We start from the raw sequence: 18091 nt of genomic DNA, 5'->3' as shown, positions 1-18091 counted from the left end.
CTACCATGGAAAGTACGTTTCTGGCTGGGACCTTATGAAATTATAGAACGAGTAAGGAAGGTCAACTATAAGGTTTACCAGCTGCACAAATGTAAAAAAGAGCAGTTCTATCACGTTAACCTGATTAAGCCCTGGAAAAAAATGAGAGGCTTTACCTGCCCACCTTACAGCGGTAGAGACCCAGGGAGTGCCAGAAGTGAAAGCAGCCGAGGCTCTCTCGAACAGTCAGAATTAGGAAACAAAAGCCTTCTATCAGACAGTCTCTGAGGAGAGGGGCTTTGGCAATACAGGATGATACCATTTGGGTTTGCATGGGGCCCTAGCCTCCCTCCTGCAAATAATAGACCGCATTTTTAAGCTACATCAAAATTAGGCCTCGGCCCACCTGAACAATATGACCTTTTTTAGTCCAGACTGGGAAAGTCATTTCCCCAGAGTCATTTGTCCTGGTTTAACGACAAACCCCAAAACAGGTGCCTGGGGTATGTCATTGGGGGAGGGCTTGTCAAGCCCAAGATAGCAAAAATGGAAGTTAAGCGGGAGTGGCACTGTCCCAGGGACAAAATGCGGATAAGAGCCTTTTTAAGTTTTGTATTACCACAGGTTTGTCAACCTTAGCAGCCCCACTTATGGAACTCACCAAAGGGCAGAAAACAGTTGCAATTTTTCAGTGCCAAATGGCAGAAAGAGCCTTTCAAGACCTCAGGGCAGCATTATGTAATTGCCCAGTACTAATTGCCCCTGACTTTAAGAAAGAGTTCCTAGTCCAAACAGATGCCTCAGAGTTAGGCTCGGGGCTGTTCTGTCCCAGGTTATAAATGGGGAAGAACATCTAGTGACATACCTTAGCAGGAAATTGACCCCCTGCAGAGAGCAGGTATGCCATAAATGTTAGAGTGCTTGGCCATCGAGTGGGCACTGGAGAGCATTCAATACTACTTGTTAGGAAGTCCAGGCTCATCAAAAAACCATACTGAAATGGATGGCCCAAAACAAAGAGAAAAAATGCCAGGATAACCCTGTGGTTCCTGTCCCTACAAAATTTTAGGTTTTTTGTAGAACACATGGTATTTGATGTTGGCTTACTGTGCTCAGCCCTATGATGATTCTGCTACAAAATGAAGTCTTCAAACTAGATGGATACTATGACAAAGTCTTTCCTTCTCATTTCTCCCTTTTGACTATTTTACTAACCAAACACCTACTTTATTTATGATTCCGGTACCGTTGAGAAAGCCATACCCAGGGCAAAACTATTTAGCATTTGTAGGTCTAAAATTGGGAGGATATCTTGTTCTTGTGTATAATTGTTATCAATGTATAATTTTCCACAGACAATATCCTAAATATGGCATACCCAAAATGAAAAGAAAAAAAATTTTAAGGCTTGGTTTAGCAAGATCTAAACCAGTTGGCAGGAGTTAACTATAATGACAACAGTTATCTGAAATAGAGCGTTCTAGGCTTATCTCATTCTAGCCCCACACTAGTAACAAACAACTCATATACATATATACTTTTCATTATTATTCTGTGATTCTGTTCAGTTCATTGAATTGATGTTGGAAAATAAAAGCTTTAATACATCACATGCAGTTACCAATGCATACCCAGTATGTGGCTCTGCACATCAGTATAGTATTGGGAGCCATCTATAAACATTTCAAAATATGCATTAGTTAGGGGCTCATTTGATTAATTTGCTAATCCCTGTGTCTCTGTTTGTACAAGTTCATAGTAATCATGTACATGGTCTTGTCTTGAGCCACTCATCACATGGAAGGAGTATAGCAGTATTTAGTAAATGACACCCTCTGTTTGTTAAGTTAGTAGGTATAAGTAAAGCAACCTCATTTTTGGTCAACCTAGCTGCTGAAAAATGCTTTGTTTATATCCTGTTTAAAATTTCTGTAATGCTGTGATCCCTTTATCACAGGATCTAGCTGCCAGGAGAAATATTCCAATGATCTTTCACTGTTTTAATTCCATTAGCATAGTACTTTTGTACCATGTTCAGCATTATCATGACAGAGCAGCTGAAATGGTTTCCTGTAGTCTGGATGGGATTTCCTAATATAATTCTCGTTCATGATTTGGCTACAAAATGAAATCTACAAACAAGATGGAGGCTATGGCAAAATCCGTTTTCCTTCTTAATGTGTTACTAGGTGCTGGGTCCCCAAATTTACTGATATGGCCTCCATATTTACGGATTGGCAGGTAAAGCCCTCCAGAGCCACCCATTGTGGCTTCAGGGTCGGGAAGGTGGTCTGAGTGTAATGATCCCCCGACCCTCCAATTTGTCAATTTGTGGATCTTACTTTTGGTTCCCCAAATAAATGATCAACCATCTTGTGAGATCAGAGTTATGCTTAGGTAATAATGGCAAATTACTTAAAAAATTTACTCAGCACCTGAAACAGGTTAGGCAAAGAAAGGAGGGAAGATAATATATAACAATATGTAGTTAACAAAAAAGGGAGAACTTATGTTGTTTATATTGGTGTCACAGCAGATGCCATTAATATCTGGGTGCTCTCGTATAGCAATTGCCAGAGGTTCTATTACCAAAGCAAAAAGGAGTGGAGAGAGGGGGCATCCATGTCTGGTACCTTTATGGGTGGGAATGGTTGGAGATTGAAATCCCTACTAATGTTTATGTGAGCTCTGCGAGAAATATAGAGCCTTCAAGGTGCTCAAGAAAAAAAGAACAAAAGCATCTGTGTGAGGAGAGAAAAGGGATATTCCCATGATACACTGTCAAAGGTCTTTTGCAAGTCAAGTGATAAAAGCATGGCCCTCATAGTCAGACCTCATCCCAATTGCTGTGGAGTAGCAAGATTAGATCAATCTCACTACTTTCAGTACTGGAATAAACCTATATGGTTGAGGTGAATATAATGCGTCAGGAAAGAATTAAGTCTTTTGGCTAAGATTGTCATTATTTTGATGTCACAAATAATTAGGGAGATTGGTCTGTAGTTAGAGATCATGAAGGTTCCCTTCCCTGGTTTGGAACCACACTAAGTGTGCCAAGTTAGTGTCTGGGGAAAGAGGATTACTTTTCCTGATGTGGTTAAAGTTGAGGGAGTAGTTTTGCCAGAATGATTAAATGAAAGCAAGCTAGTAAATTGTAAATCTTGTATTTTTAAAAAATATTTTTATTGATTTTTCCAGGGGAAATAAGTACATTAGTACATTAAAAACATTAAGATCAAATGATTAACAAAATACACCTGGTATGATAGAACATGGTATAATGCACTTACAATAGGGTTCCAAATTTTTGCCAGTAGGGAAAATACAACAGGTTATGGTTATTTTATTGTCAAATTTGACAAATTTAATATACAGAGTAATATTAGTATTTAAAATCTTGTTATGAGTGGTGTAGTAATTCAATAAGCCAAGATTTTCCCAGTAACTTTATTATGGTTGTGGACTATCAACTATTGTGAGTTGGAGTTTTAACATACAATTGGGGGGGGTTGTTTTCTGGAAGGAGGTGGGCATACCATGTAGTCATTTCAAAGGCAGAAAGGCTTTTTTTCTTAGATCAGTTGGTAATACAGCTATATGCTTGCTATGAAAGCCTCCACCCATTCCATCTGAAAAACAAACCATGGTTTGTCAAGGAAAAGTGAGGGAGGGTTTGATGTAATACAATTATGCAAAATGGTCTTCTTTTGCTACCAGGAAAATTATCAACAGAATTTTGCTACAACTTTTAGTAATTCTGGTACCTTGAAGTTGCACCTCCCCAAAGATCACCCATTTAGCTGTTAGCGGTAGATCATTCACTAAATTCCGAAGTGCATACATCACCACCGCCTTCCAGAAATACCTGACTTTTGGGCAGTTCTAGAGCATGTGATATAAATCTGCCTTGGAGGTCCTACATTTTAAACACTGTGAAGAGTAGCTTAATCACATCTGATAAGAGCTCATTGGTGATATATATGCATAGTGAAAAAGTTTCAAACTCATCTTCCTATACATGGAAGAAGTTATTGCTTTCCAGGCTCTGTGAAAGACTACCAATATCTCACTAGGGGTGCGTTCTGGAAAGTGTCTAGCCCATCTACACAATCCGGTGCTTCTAGTCTCATATTCTGAGTTCAGTAAGTGTTATAGACTTCTGTTATGGCTTTTTAGCAGGATTGGGAGCTGCTAAAAATGTATCTAGAGGGTTGGCCCAGTCAGTGGGTGATAGTTTTTTGATAATGGCCGATACATAAGAGTGTAATACAAATGTTCAAAGGTTTTCAGGATACAATGCCTTCATGACTGTTTGAGAGATTATCCTCTGGGTCAAACAAGTCCTCTAGGTCAAAAAGTCTTTATTTCGCCATAATGGAAGGAACAAGTGGTTATTCAACAAAAATGTATTCATTACTTTATGCCAAACGTACCAACAAGAATACAATAGTGGATTATGAAGAATTGTTTGGGGTAGCAATTCTCTATGTATATGTAGAATATAAAGAAGATGACTCCTTGGGATCAATTGTTGCACCAGAGCATTACCATAACAGGCAGTGTAATGTATCCAGTCTCTGATATATCTAGAGAATATTGCCCAATTGTATAGCTCTATATCTGTATCTATATCCATTTTTTACAGGTTGTTGAAGTTTGCACATTGCTAGCCTTCTTACCTGCCCAAATAAATGCCTAAAAAAATGTATAGATTTCTTTTAAATCCAACTGTTTTGTTATTATTGGTAACATCTGCAGGGTGTACAACATTTTTTGGAATATTATCATTTAAATTAGATTGACTGGCCCAATATAAGGAAGGGGGCCTATTGTGTAATTGTTCCTTAGCCAAATGAGTGGGGGAATATTGGAATGGTAGAGTTTAGAAGGTTGATTAGAAATAAAAACACCCAGATATTTTAATCACTGTTTGCACCACACAAATGGATATTGGTGGCTCCACCTCGGCCTAACGCATTTGTTTAAGTAGAAAGCCTTGGGTTTATCTAGGTTTATTGCATATCCCAAGGCTGTTCCATATTGTGTTAACAAATTGATAATGGCTGGCAGACTTCTTTTCGGTTTTGCTATGTAAAGAAGTAAATCATCTGCAAAGTCCGTGATTTTAACCTTTCTATTGCCATCTGAACCTTTCGATTGCCATATCTGAACTCCTTCAAAATTGTTTGAAAGTTTCAAAAGATGTAATAGAGGATTCTAGTGCAAAGTTAAATAGTATGGGAAACAAAGGGCGTCCCTGACGAGTTCCTATAGTCATGGAAACAGGTGAAGATAAGATGCCATTGATAAATAATTTGGTTTCATGGGCTTTGTAAATATATTGTATATATTTAGTAAATATGAAGTAAATAGTTGGCCAAATGCGCGGTGAGTCAATACAGCAATTAGCAAGGGCCATTCCACTTTATCAAATGCCTTTTCTGCATCCAACCCTAATAGTTTGGATTTAGGAGTGTTTTCCATGGCCGCCACTATTGTTGCCGCTATTGCAGTGCGGACTTAAATTGTAGAATGTTTCCCCCTTACAAAGTCCAAATGGTTGGGTGTAAGTAGGGATGGTAGGAATCGCTGTAGTCTGTTGGCCATTATTTTGACCTAAATTTTATAGTGCCAATTTAGTTATGAAAACCCGGGAAAGGGCTGTTACATGTCAATATTGGATTATATACCTCTGTTGATAGTGGGGTGATTTCTTCACCAGCCATTTTATAAAATTCTGCTGCAAAACCATCTGGACCCAGTGTTTTATGATTCGCCATCATACTAATCGTCTTTTGGATTTCTTCAGTCGTTATTGGTCTATTTAAGATTTCTACTTTGTTGCCCTATCTATAAAATTTTTTTTTCAGTCTCCACTTTAGTGCCAACCTGCGCATTCAGGGTTTTGGTTGTGTTTTGCCAAATTAGTTTCAGTGCCCCAGTTTTCTGTGCTATGTACTCCTTGTAGGCTTTGACTGCTTTTTTTTGTAATTCAGTGTATTGGACTCGGTATTCTTTGCGTTCACGAGCAGCGTATTCTATGATATGGCCCCACAGTACCGCTTTCATGGTTTGCCATAATAAAACCAGAGTGTCCCAGTGTTCCAAATTTAACCAAATTAATAAAGTCTGGTGACTGTGCCAAATAGCTAGGGAATCTCTTTATCAAAGTACAAGAAAATGGTTTTGAGAGTCTCAAAATTAGTTGGACTGGTGCATGGTCTGATAAATTCTGTAAATATCACGCGTGTGATACCCGGAAATAAAGGGATTCTACCACCAAAATAAGGTCAATCCTAAAAAAAAGAGGTATGTGAATTGGAGTAACAAGTATAATTCTTTTCTGTAGGGTTAAGAAGCCTCCATGGATCCACCAAAAAGGTCTGGAAATTAGATTACTGAATTCTTTGGGAGCTGTATTTGCTGTATTATGGGAAGTGGATGATCGGTCCATTGTGGGGTCTAAGGTAACATTAAAATCACCCACCAATCATAAATTGGGGTAAGACCATTCTAGAATTTTTTGGAGCATTTTGTTGTAAAACTTGGAAGAATTTCCGGTGGGTGCATAAATGGAACACAAAGAGTAGATGGTTCCTGCCAGATCCAAGACCACCACAGCATATCCACTTTCCTCATCCAATTCTACTGATAAAACTTTATAGGTCACGTGTTAGCCCCCTTTTTTTGGTTTTATATGTAGTCGCAATTACTCCCCCAATCCAAGAATCCCGCAAGATAGCCTTGTCACCTGTTTTCCAATGTGTTTCCTGCAGGAAACAATATCAGGGGATTTACGTTTCAGGTGCGTTACTTTTTTCCACTTTTGAGGGCTATTAAGTTGTGCCACATTTCAGGATATTAAAGCGTACCTAAACTCAGAATTTTCACTTTACATAAAAGGGTAGACAACCCTTTTATGTTAAGTAAAAATTCTGTGTTTGTTTTTTTTTTTTTTAAGAGCAACACCCTTTAAAAAAAAAAAAGGGCGCAGCACAGCCCCCTGATTTTCTCATGACAAAATTAATCTAACCATATTGTACAAGTAACTGTTTCCAGGTTTTCCCCTAAATGAACAGAACAGAGATCGATCCCAATTAACTAAAACAATACTGCTCTAAAACTCAATTCTAACAATAGATAACAATGTAGATTTTCCTTCTTTGTAAATTCTTACCTAAAGCCCTCTGCCTTCCTATCTCGGTCAGAGGACAAGGTAATAAATCCAATAAATCTTCAAAAGACAATATCAGTACGAATATAAAACAAATACCTTTCAAAATAGCAATATTTATAACAGTAAATTGCAAAATATCCCTAACAATCAAGCAGTTACCAAATAAATGCTCCTTCACTTGGTTGATACCAAAAGTTTGTATCGTTAGCATCAAAACTATTTAAGGTAGATCTCCCTCCTGGAGTGATTGCAAATCATGGGGTGTGTTGTTCCTCTTGTATAAAACTCAGATCTTGATGTGGGTCATTAAATATATTAGTTTCACTGGCCCATGTGACATGTAATTTAGCTGGGTAGAGCAGAGCGAACTGTGCTCTCAATTATAATAAGCGTCAGCATGTACGAAAAAATAGTTACCTTTTTTGAGCAACTGCAGTGGAAAAGTCCTGGAAAATCAAAACTTTCACCTTACCAATAGGGATAAGGGAGAATGCCGCTGTCATTCTCGCAAAAATGTCCTCCATTTTTCAGGAAATCAGTACATTCATTCATGCAGCCCTGGGAATCATCCTGTGTACAATCCCTGGGCACTAGAGGTTAATTACCTCTAGTGCCCCGGCATCGCAGTGGAGTTCCAGAGCAGCAATCATTCATGCAGCTCTGGGAATCCTGTGTGCGATCCCCGGGCACTAGAGGTTAATTAACCTCTAGTGCCCAGTGATTGCATGAGTTTCCAGGGCACTGGAGGTTAATTAACCTCTAGTGCCCGGGCATCGCAGTGGATTTCCAGGGCACTGGAGGTTAGTTAACCTCTAGTGCCCAGGCATCGCAGTGGGTTTCCAGGGCTGCATTCAATCATGCAGCCCTGGGAATCCTTTGTCCGATCCCCAGCACTAGAGGTTAAATGGGTACAAATCTCCCTATTCAAAACCTTTAGTGCTCTCTGATTGTCTGAGGAAAGGAAAATCCTGATGATGCTTTAAGCTCTGCGTCTTAATCAGCACAGGATGCAAATTTTTTTTTTTTTAAATTAAAATTCTATTTTGTTTGGCGAATTTACACTGGCCATTCTTGCTTACAATTTCAGTAAGCGAGAACGTCCGAATTCGCCGCGAGATCGGGTTTTAAAAACTCGCTTGCTCATCCCTACTCACCGACTCTTCCCTCCCTCTGTCTGCAATAGGCTCCTAGTATTGTATCTTTATCCATTCATTGAAAGAATTTGGCGACCACGCTCTGTCTTTGACTTGTGGATAGATGGTCAGTGCCAATCCTATGTACTCTCTCAAAGGCACGAGCAGTAAGGGGGGGAAGGCTGAGACTTAACATAAGGTCCACTGATAGAAATTACTATAAATCCTGACCTTTGTATTCCTTGGGAAAAGCTAGCAAACGCAAGTTTGACCCTCTGTTGCGACTCTTCAGGACCTCCACTTTTTCCTCTATGGAAACCATTTGGTTGGACTGTAGTTTTAATTTTCCTTGAGCTAATGGGTTGGTCCTCTAGGTCATTAACACGTTGTTCCAATTCCATAGTTTGCACGGTATTGGAGGATATATTAGAAATAGTGGTTTCAATAGTTTGTTGCAGTGAATCAAATTTTTGATCAAAGGGCATAAGCAGATCTGCAACTTCCCTGGCCATAGACCCATGGGGTGGGGTGAAGTGTGTGCAGGTGCTGACAACTCAGAACATATATCCTGATGTTGGTCCCGAGTTTTGTGAGAGTTTTCCCTTTGTTTTGGGGGGCTGTTTGCAACTTTGGAAGGACTGTGATTTACAGATACATTTCTCCTTATTTTCAACAGAATAAGCAGCCAGTAGTAAAAGAGTTTGCCTTTGTTAGGCAGCAGACCCCTAAATTGGTATAGAGATCTGCAGAAAAAGTAACAGGTATCACAATATTGCTTCTAATCGTTATCTAAGGTTATCAGTGGTAAAATACAGGCAGCCAAAATGCACACTAAAATGCAATGTCCTTGTTAGGAGATGCTCATCTGTCTGGCGACTCCGTGCTGTGCGCCATCGCAGTATAAAACACTGTTTATTCTGTCCAGCAATGTCATTTGCAGCAGCCTGGTGAACTAAGATAGCAGCAGCCCCTGCTTCCCTTTAATCGTGCAGCCTGATGTATTTTTTGCATCACCAGCTTCGGTTGTTAGGCTGTACAGTGCTGAAGGGCTGTATAGTGCTGATCAGCTCTAAACTCAGTCTTGCCCTGCTATTGGCTGCTGGGACTTTATAGCCTCTCTGCTCCCAGCCACCAGTGAATGTTGTAGTGTATAGCAGGGCTAATCTATGCTGAATGTGTTTTCATCCGATTTACTGTTGCTGACCTTGACTGTTCTTGACCTATCATTTTATGCAGCCTGGACTGACCCTTTGCTGGTGACCACGACTCTGCTTGTGATTTGCCCTTGTGTACTTTGGTGGACAGATATCCTGTGTTTGACCTCTGCTCTGTATTCTGGACTTGGCTCTGTTAGAATCTTGGTACTGCTTTATCTCTGGGCTCCTGGCTTGCTGCCAGCCCATTCCCAGACACCATCCCTTGTACAGTAAGTCCTGGGGGCAACCAAGTGCTGGGAGACGCAACCAGTCTCCCGAGGATGAGCAGGGGCTTGCTATAGGTGAAGACTGTGGTGTAAGATTGGGGGACTGGTGTCTGGTGGGGACTAGTGCTGACCAGGGCCTTACAGTCCAAAGGACAAAAAGAAAGGACTATGTGGATACCTATGCCTATGTGTCCACACCAGGTAGAAAGTGAGAGTGATCCAGTGGTAATAGTAGGTGTGTAATGGACTCACCCAGTACTGCTGGAACAGCTGAGATCAAGCTGCAGGACTCCACTCAGGCACCTTCCTGATTGCACTAGGAATCCAGGTGCAGGTCAGGAGGTAGAAGGCTGATATGCTGTCAAGGATGTAGAGCAGCTGCAGCTGCGGTGTTAAATCAAAGATGGCCACCGGGTACCACGCCGCCCGATCTGAGCTTTGACTCACGGGATTGTAGTTACTAGCGGGGCAGCAAAAAAAAAACCCTGCTATTACTTGTTTTCAGATCCCGCTTACTGAAGCTCCCTCACCCACGCTTCTGAGGAGCTTCTGTTGCTTTACATGTGCCTCTCAGTAGCAATGGGGATGGGAGCTGTGTGCTGATGAGGCTACCTCACCTCAACGTCGTCCCCCGGAAGTCCTCGTCATCTTGTTTTAATGAGGTTGGAGGTGCATAGATTTTGGCATAGAGGACCTGAAAAGCATTCTAGACAAGTTTGGGGGTTGTGAGAAAGTTTACTTTCCCTAAAAGAAACAGATGGCAGAAGAGCCTGGGTTTTGGATTAAGTTGATTTACCAATAAGTGGCCTGGTTTATCTGCCCATGTAAAGCACTTATGTTTGGACCAGTGCAATGGTATTTCTGCCTGTGGTTAAAGCTAGATTAGGAGAGGTGCAGGGCATTTCAATTTGGCTAAAGAGATCTTGTTTGGGAGCTTTGTGTTTGGCTACCAGGTCCATATTTCAGGTCATTAATTAAACTGTTTATTTTGTTTTTTCTTTCGAGATACTATTTGGATCAATTGCTCCCTGATGGTGTCCCTATATGCTCCCTTTGGTTTGGTGTCCTTTGGATCAATGGTGTAAAAAAAAAATTCAGTTTGAGATTCAATGTCTAAACATATGTCCATACATGCCTTAAGTAAGAACAAACAACTGATAGAAGAAAGATAATTGACCAGAGGTGGGGACATAGTAAATGACAAATGTGAGTAGGGTACCCCTCCTCCTCTCTAAAGCACAAGCGCCTCTCTCCTGTGCATGCAGGGAATTTTGACCTCGGGCACCCTGGTCTTCCAGATTTAATTAGCATTGCCACTCCTGCCGGCCAATCAGAAGATGGAATAGCCCATGGCTATTAAAAGGTGCGAAAACTCTATTGCACAAACCTCAGTGCCTGTGAAAAAATTCTCCTGTTGCTCTGATGAGTTTGCCTCTCGGGAAAAAAACCCCATGTCATTGGGTAGCCCCTTTTGTGCACATCCACCAGATATTCCTGTCTAATCCTGTCTCTGAAACTTTTCCTGTCCTTAGGTCCTGAAAATGGTGATGAAATCACCTCCAAAGACAGCATGCTGGGAAAAAAGGAGGGCCTACCTTGGTATAGAGGCTTTTCCTGTACTATTTGAGTGCAGGTCTTGCCCCTACATCAAGACCATAAATCTTCCTATGTTTACTTTTTTAATCCACCAACAAGTTACCTTATCAGATTTAAAAAAACTGTAACTCTGTTGTAGAGCTCCAAACAAGAAGCCAGGAAAGACCACATCCCCATTCTCTTTTTTCAAGATTAACAAGATGAATGGAGTGACAAATAAGTATTGAGCAGAGTCTCCTACACACGATTTCAGTGATCAAACTTGCTGAGCAAATTTACATCCCTTTCATCTATATAGGGAGGAGAAATAGATCTTAATACCATTTTTTTCTTGTGACAGGAATGACAAGATATTCTTTAGGAACCCCCCCAAATCTGAAAATGAGAGGGAAGCAGGAAAGACCCCACTACTCTTCTTCCTCACTTTCATTTTTTTCACCTTCACCTGTTTTGTGCTTGGTTAACTAAATCCCCCTTAGCAGGGGGTGAAACATGGCATACAAAAATTACTCCCTCATCCCCGTCAGTCCCCCTGCCCCTTGTCCAGCACTTCCCACCACCTTGTCCAAGTTTGCATCTACAAGGAGAAAAACCAGAGAAGAAATAGACTGAAGAGAAAGATTCACCAAACTTGCCCACCCAGCAGCTTCCACTAATCTTTAGGTTTTCCATACAATACAGTTAGATGATACCACAGATGAACCACACTAAAGCTATGTAGACATGTCAGATGATTTTTGTCTGAGACAAGTGTGACTATTTGTTTCAGGTGAGAATCATCTGACAGGTGTACATCACTTTAGTCTGAGAATCTAACATTTGTACAGTGGTCCTCTGAAATTGCCCATCAATTGGTCACTGTAAATTGATGCAGTGTTATGCACATGTTCGTTTTTTTATCTGTTATTGGAAATTACCATAAAAGATAATTTACAGCGTCAATCCTCTGATATCCTTCTGACACCTGTATGAGGCTATACTCACCACATTACCAAAAACAAACATAACAGAATCCATAGCAACTGACACAACCAACACAGATGTAAGGATTGTAGCCCTGTTATGGGGGGTCATGTAAATGACCCCCACAAACCAGGCATGGTGCTAACCTGTAGATAACAGAGAAGATCCCAGGCCTTCGCTATGTGGAGGACTGAGTATACTAATAAAGTTGGAAGTGCCTCCACCCAGGACAGGGTCTCTATTAGCAGAGGGGCTCCTTTCCTGGGACATTAACCAGAATTAATACCAGTAATATAAAACAGTACCCGAGGAACCACTACACCCAGCATACAACATTAACCATTGCAGCTAAACGAAAACACAGGTAAGAGTATTAGTAAGCTTTATATCTCAAAATAGTAATAACAGTATTTACAATCAATAAACATTAATGAGTACACATTTACATTCTCGGCATTCTCCCTTATCCCTATTGGTAAGGTGAAAGTTTTGATTTTCCAGGACTTTTCCAGGACATTTACACAGCAAGAATTATTAGGATCCTGATGGGCCGTTGGATGCCTAACCTATGCTAGCTTTAACTAGCCAGAGGGTGCAGATCAGCAAAGATAACTGAAAGGCAGAGCACATAACAGAATCACATATAACCTGTTAATACAGAGGGAAATAATATAATACTGCACTACACACAGACACAGTAGTCAGTGTGTTCTGGAAGGAATGCAGGCACCTACCCTGGCTGAGCACATGTTCTCATCTATGTCCCTTCATATCCTGCATTTACCTGCTGGGGTTTCTAAGGTCACTATCAGGGGCAGAAAGCACTTCACTGTTCTTAACCTCCCTAGCGGTCTAATTCCGTGCAAGTTTCCATGCAAAATGTGGTACAATTTTTTGCATGGAAATGTATTTTTCATTGTAGGTTATAATTCTTAGGCATACCTCACTGATATTTATTAATTAACTATACATAACAAAACAGAAAAAAAAATAAAAATATTTAAACATGAAATGTACGTGTACAGTAGCATGTATAATATATATATAATATAAGTATATATGTTATATGAATATTTGTTTGTATTGGAGTCAATACAGCTATTTTGTGTTGAATCTAATACAAAATTTTTTGAATTTCCCACCGTTCCGCCTGCCGGCACCGATGTCACCGGGAAACCCCGGAGATTGTCGCTGCATGCGCAGGCTGGAGATCGAGGAGGAAGGACGTGTCCCCAGGACCTGTGGGGACCAGCAGGATGACAGGGGATGACAACGAAGCAAGGTAAGTGTTTTTTTTTTTAGTTTAAAGCTACTAAAGATTACCGCTATTTGCAGGTAAAATCTACCCCGAGTCACATCTGGGAATACCACTAGGGAGTACTCGTCCTGGGGGGTTAATGAAGAGGTGTGTGATTACTTCAACAACTTTATTTACATTTTTCAAAGTTACAACTCAGCTAGCAGATAGAAAAAGGCAGTCCCCTACAGAATATTTTCAGTTTTCTCCTTAGCTTTGGTTGGTGTATCTTCTTTATCAAGCCTTAGCAACTTGGACTCCACAGTGCCTGTTTACATAGCTTTTGGCAGAAATTGCACCCAGTCTAGGTGCATTCTCTGGCCAAATGACTTAGGTTAAAAAAAGACAAGTCCATTAAGTTCAAACACTAGGGAAAAAACATTTTTATAAACCAGTATATTCTGTATAAAACCATGGGTACATAGTTGATCCAGAAGAATGCAAATAAAAACCCATTATAAACATGGTTCAGTTTACTCCAACAGGAGATAAATATTACTTCCTGATCCCATGAGTCAATTGGATTTTCCTCAGATCAACTGTCTCTGGTGTCTTTCCTTTTAATCTTTAATTTAGGTTTATTCTGTACTTCTGGAAAAGCATCAAGCTTTTTCTTAAAGTAGTCTATAGAACATGCTAAAACTATTTCCTGAGGCATCACATTTTCACAGACCCCACTGTTTTGTACAGGGGCAGGATTAGGTCTTTTTCTCTACAGTCTTTACCTATATATTACTAAAGAAAGTATTTTGCTAACTTTAGAAATTGTAGCTTGGCATTGCATGCTGATATTAAGTCTCCCAAATCTATTTCCCCTAGATTTTATGAAGTATGCATGTTGTTAGCCCTGAAGTGCATAAGCTTATATTTATGTAAGGACTTGGTTGTCCATTCAAACAGTGCATCCAGGTCTGCTTGTAGGTTATAGACATCTTGTATGGACTTATTCTATAACATAGTTTGTTGGCATCTACAGCACAGAAATTGTGCTTTTAATCCCACACTCTCTATCATTTAAAAATATGTTAAACGGTAATGGTCCCAACACTGAACCCTCTGGTATGCCACTAATAACCTTAGACGATTCCATGTATAAATTATTATTCACTACTCTCTAGATGTGGTCTTTGAGCCAGTTCTGTGTTAATTTACAGATTGAATTTTCTAAACATATAGAACCTAACTTGCATATTACCTGGCTGTGGGCTACTGTGTCAAATGCTTTTGCAAGTTATACAAATACAGCAACTTTGTTTGACAACTTCAGCCTTTATTGAAACCATTCTATCAATTTATATTATAAACATACTGGGCTACCTGGCCACTCCAACCATATCCACCCCTTCCACTAGTAAATCATCTCTAACCTCCCTCGGCCCTGCTACTGTGGACAAAGTCTCCTGACCCAGTTCCCTCTGATCTTCTCCGTGCCCACTCCTCCACCCTGGACCCCGACCTAACCCAACTATTCAACCTTTCCCTCTCCACTGGTATCTACCCCTCCGCTTTCAAACATGCAATTATTCTCCCTACACTCAGTAGACCCCTCCTTAACTTTGTGCTACCGTCCCATCTCCCTTCTCCTCCATTTGTTTCCAAACTCTTTGAGCGCCTTGTTTTCAAAAGACTCACCGATTACCTGAGCAGTAACTCTCTCATTGACCCTCTCCAGTCTGGCTTCCAAGCTGCTGATTCCACGGAAACAGCCCTTACTAAAGTGGCCAATTACCTCCACAGAACTTAGTCTCAAGGCAACTTTTCCCTTCTCCTTTCCTCTGCGTTTGACACTGATGATCACCCCCTTCTAATCCAAATCCTGCACTCCATTGGTACCAGTGACACTGCTCTCTCTTGGTTTACTTTCTACCTGTCTGACCACACCTTTTAAGTTTTTTTCAATGGTAATTTCTCCTCCCCAACTCTCCTCCCTGTTGGTGTTCCCCAAGGGTCAGTCCTTGGACCGGTTCTCTTTTCTCTGTACACCTCCGCACTCATCTCCTCCTTTGGTTTACAGTACCATCTGGATGCTCATGACACTCAAATCAATCTATCCACCCCTGACTTGTCTCTCTCAGTCCTTGACAAGGTCTCATGCTGCCTGTCAGCCATCTCATCATAGATGTCTGACAGATTTCTGAAGCTGATTCTGGATTAAACCGAACTCATCATCTTCTCCCCCCTCAAATTCCAAACCTCCCCAATCTTCCAAATCTGACATATTCCTTAACAACACGGTTAACAACACAGTCATTCGTCCCTCCCCTCAGGCACCTTGTCTTGTCATCATCTTTGATTCTGCCCTCTCATTTACCTCACATATTCAGAAAATTTCCAGGTCATGTCACTTTCGCCTGTGCAACAACTCCTTGTACACGCTCATATCATTTCTCATCTGGACTACTGCAACATCCTGCTCCATGGTATTCCACTAATCCGACTCTGTCCTCTAAAATCTATTATGAATGCTGCAACCAGACTCATCCATCCTTCCCACTGCTCCTCCTCTGCTGCCTCTCTTTGTTGCTCCCTTCATTAGGTTCCATTTCACCTGAAAATCAAATTCAAGCTCCTGTGCTTTACACAGCTCCTGTCTAACCTACTATTCTGACCTGGTAGAAAAATACTCCCCTAGCCACTCCCTTCGCTCCTCCAATGACCTACTACTGACTTCCTCACTCATAACTTCATCCCACGCACAGCTTCAAGACTTTTCTAAAGCTGCCCGACTCTCTGGAATGGTCTTCCTCGTTCTATTCGGCTTGCTCCTATGTGTTGCTTTTTTAAAAGAGCACTCAAAACACACTTTTTCAGACTTGCCTACCTGTCTTCTTCTATCTCCTAAAACCCTCACTACTTCCCATCACTCCATATCTTTCCTCCTATTGTGTAAGACTTCCCCCACCTCCTAGATTGTAAGCTGCTCGGGGCAGGGTCCTCTTCTCCTGTGTCACTGTCTGTAACTGTCTGTCATTTGCTACCCCTATTTAATGTACAGCGCTGTGTAACATGTTGGTGCTATAAAAATCCTGTATATTTATAATAATAATAAGAAACATTAAATAATAATTAAATAAAAAACTCTTATCCTAACACAGGTTAGTTTAGCTTCCTAGTTCATTATGAACAGAATTAGGAAGTCCCTCTTGTCCCATTTGTTAAAGTTTCATTGGCTTCTTTCTGTTCGCAAGCCCCTTTCATCCATTTGTTTATATGGCCTAATGGTTAATAAAATACTGTATGTGTAATTAAAAAACCTGGGATCCACAACTCCAGTATCCCATATAAATGTGCTTTATTTTCTTAGGGATAGTTTATTTTGCTTTTGACGCTCCTTTCTCCCTCTTCTCTCCCTAGCTTAACTTTGCTGACTTAATTCTCCCCTCTTTTTTACTTTTCCTCCTTTGTTTAATTCTATAATAATTACTGTTTGGATCTTTATTTTATATGCTATTTAGAGATCATTTCATATGATTTATCATAGGATCATTACATAGGATTTATCTTATCTTTTAGTTGTGGCTTTTGTTCCAATACAATGATCCCTGTTTTAAGTTATGTCAAGCTTTGTTTAAGCTCAGTTTGTTACTTATGTGTTACTTATAATATAATGTTTTCTCTTTCATCATTAAAACTATTGAACTATTATTGTCACTGTTACCGACACCTTGATGCCACCTTGCCTGAGGTGTGTTTCATGACCATGACCAAGATTCATTATGGAGATATAGTTTTAGCATGTATCTGTGGAATATGGTTCCATACTGGAACATATTGGTTTCTAAGGATCATTGAATGTAAATTAATACATGGGACCCATGGGGAATAAATCCTCAAGCTTATATCACCTTTCTAAAGTTAGAAGGTAAGACAGGGGAATACTGCTGTGTGGAAGATTGAAATTATTCACTTGTCAGGTTTTTATTTTCTATTTCTTTGATCTCTATTTTATGTGCCTATGTTGTAGATGTTTTAACAAGCTCATTGTTAGATTTTATTTGAGGGTTTTATATGTTCATGTAGGGGTTAGTGAGCAACTAAAGTACAACATTTTTGCTAATAAGTCAAAGTAATGGTGTTTCGTGTGCACTCATATTTATGTTTTGTTAGACTGTGCTGGAACACATTTCTGTAGCTGTAGATTATGTAGGTCAATGACACTTAAATTGATAAATTATTTGCCAGTCATTTTGGCCATTTTTTCATTTTGATGCATATAAATCCTTTTTAGAGCTATCTTCAATGCAAATTAAGAAAGGCTCATTCTGCCACCTAGTGACCAATTATTAAATAGTACAACAGTCATTGCAAGTTAACGCTATCTAACTCCATGCATCTAAATGAAAAAAAAAACTGGAATTTCAGCCAACAAAATTATGAATAGACCCCTTAAAGCAAACAGAAGCTTTAAATATAGGGGGTTGTCAAAAGGTTCTGGGTCACCAGATACACACATTTGTTATTTGCTTGGCCGTCAGAAGTTTGTATTTCCAAATATAAGCATGGTTCTATTAAACTCTTATTCA

The 18091-nt window shown here is 40.1% G+C and overlaps 1 protein-coding gene across 6 annotated transcripts in view; it reads left to right on the top strand.

Annotated features, from left to right (window-relative positions):
* SEMA6B (semaphorin 6B) overlaps positions 1-18091 on the top strand; it is a 251243-nt gene that overhangs the window by 112478 nt on the left and 120674 nt on the right. The gene's annotated exons all lie outside the window — the stretch shown is intronic.

Source organism: Pyxicephalus adspersus, chromosome 3 (genome assembly GCF_032062135.1).
Source record: "Pyxicephalus adspersus chromosome 3, UCB_Pads_2.0, whole genome shotgun sequence".
Lineage (NCBI taxonomy): Eukaryota > Metazoa > Chordata > Amphibia > Anura > Pyxicephalidae > Pyxicephalus > Pyxicephalus adspersus.
The sequence above is the reverse complement of the archived record's forward strand: the minus strand, read 5'-3'. Positions and strand labels throughout refer to the sequence as shown.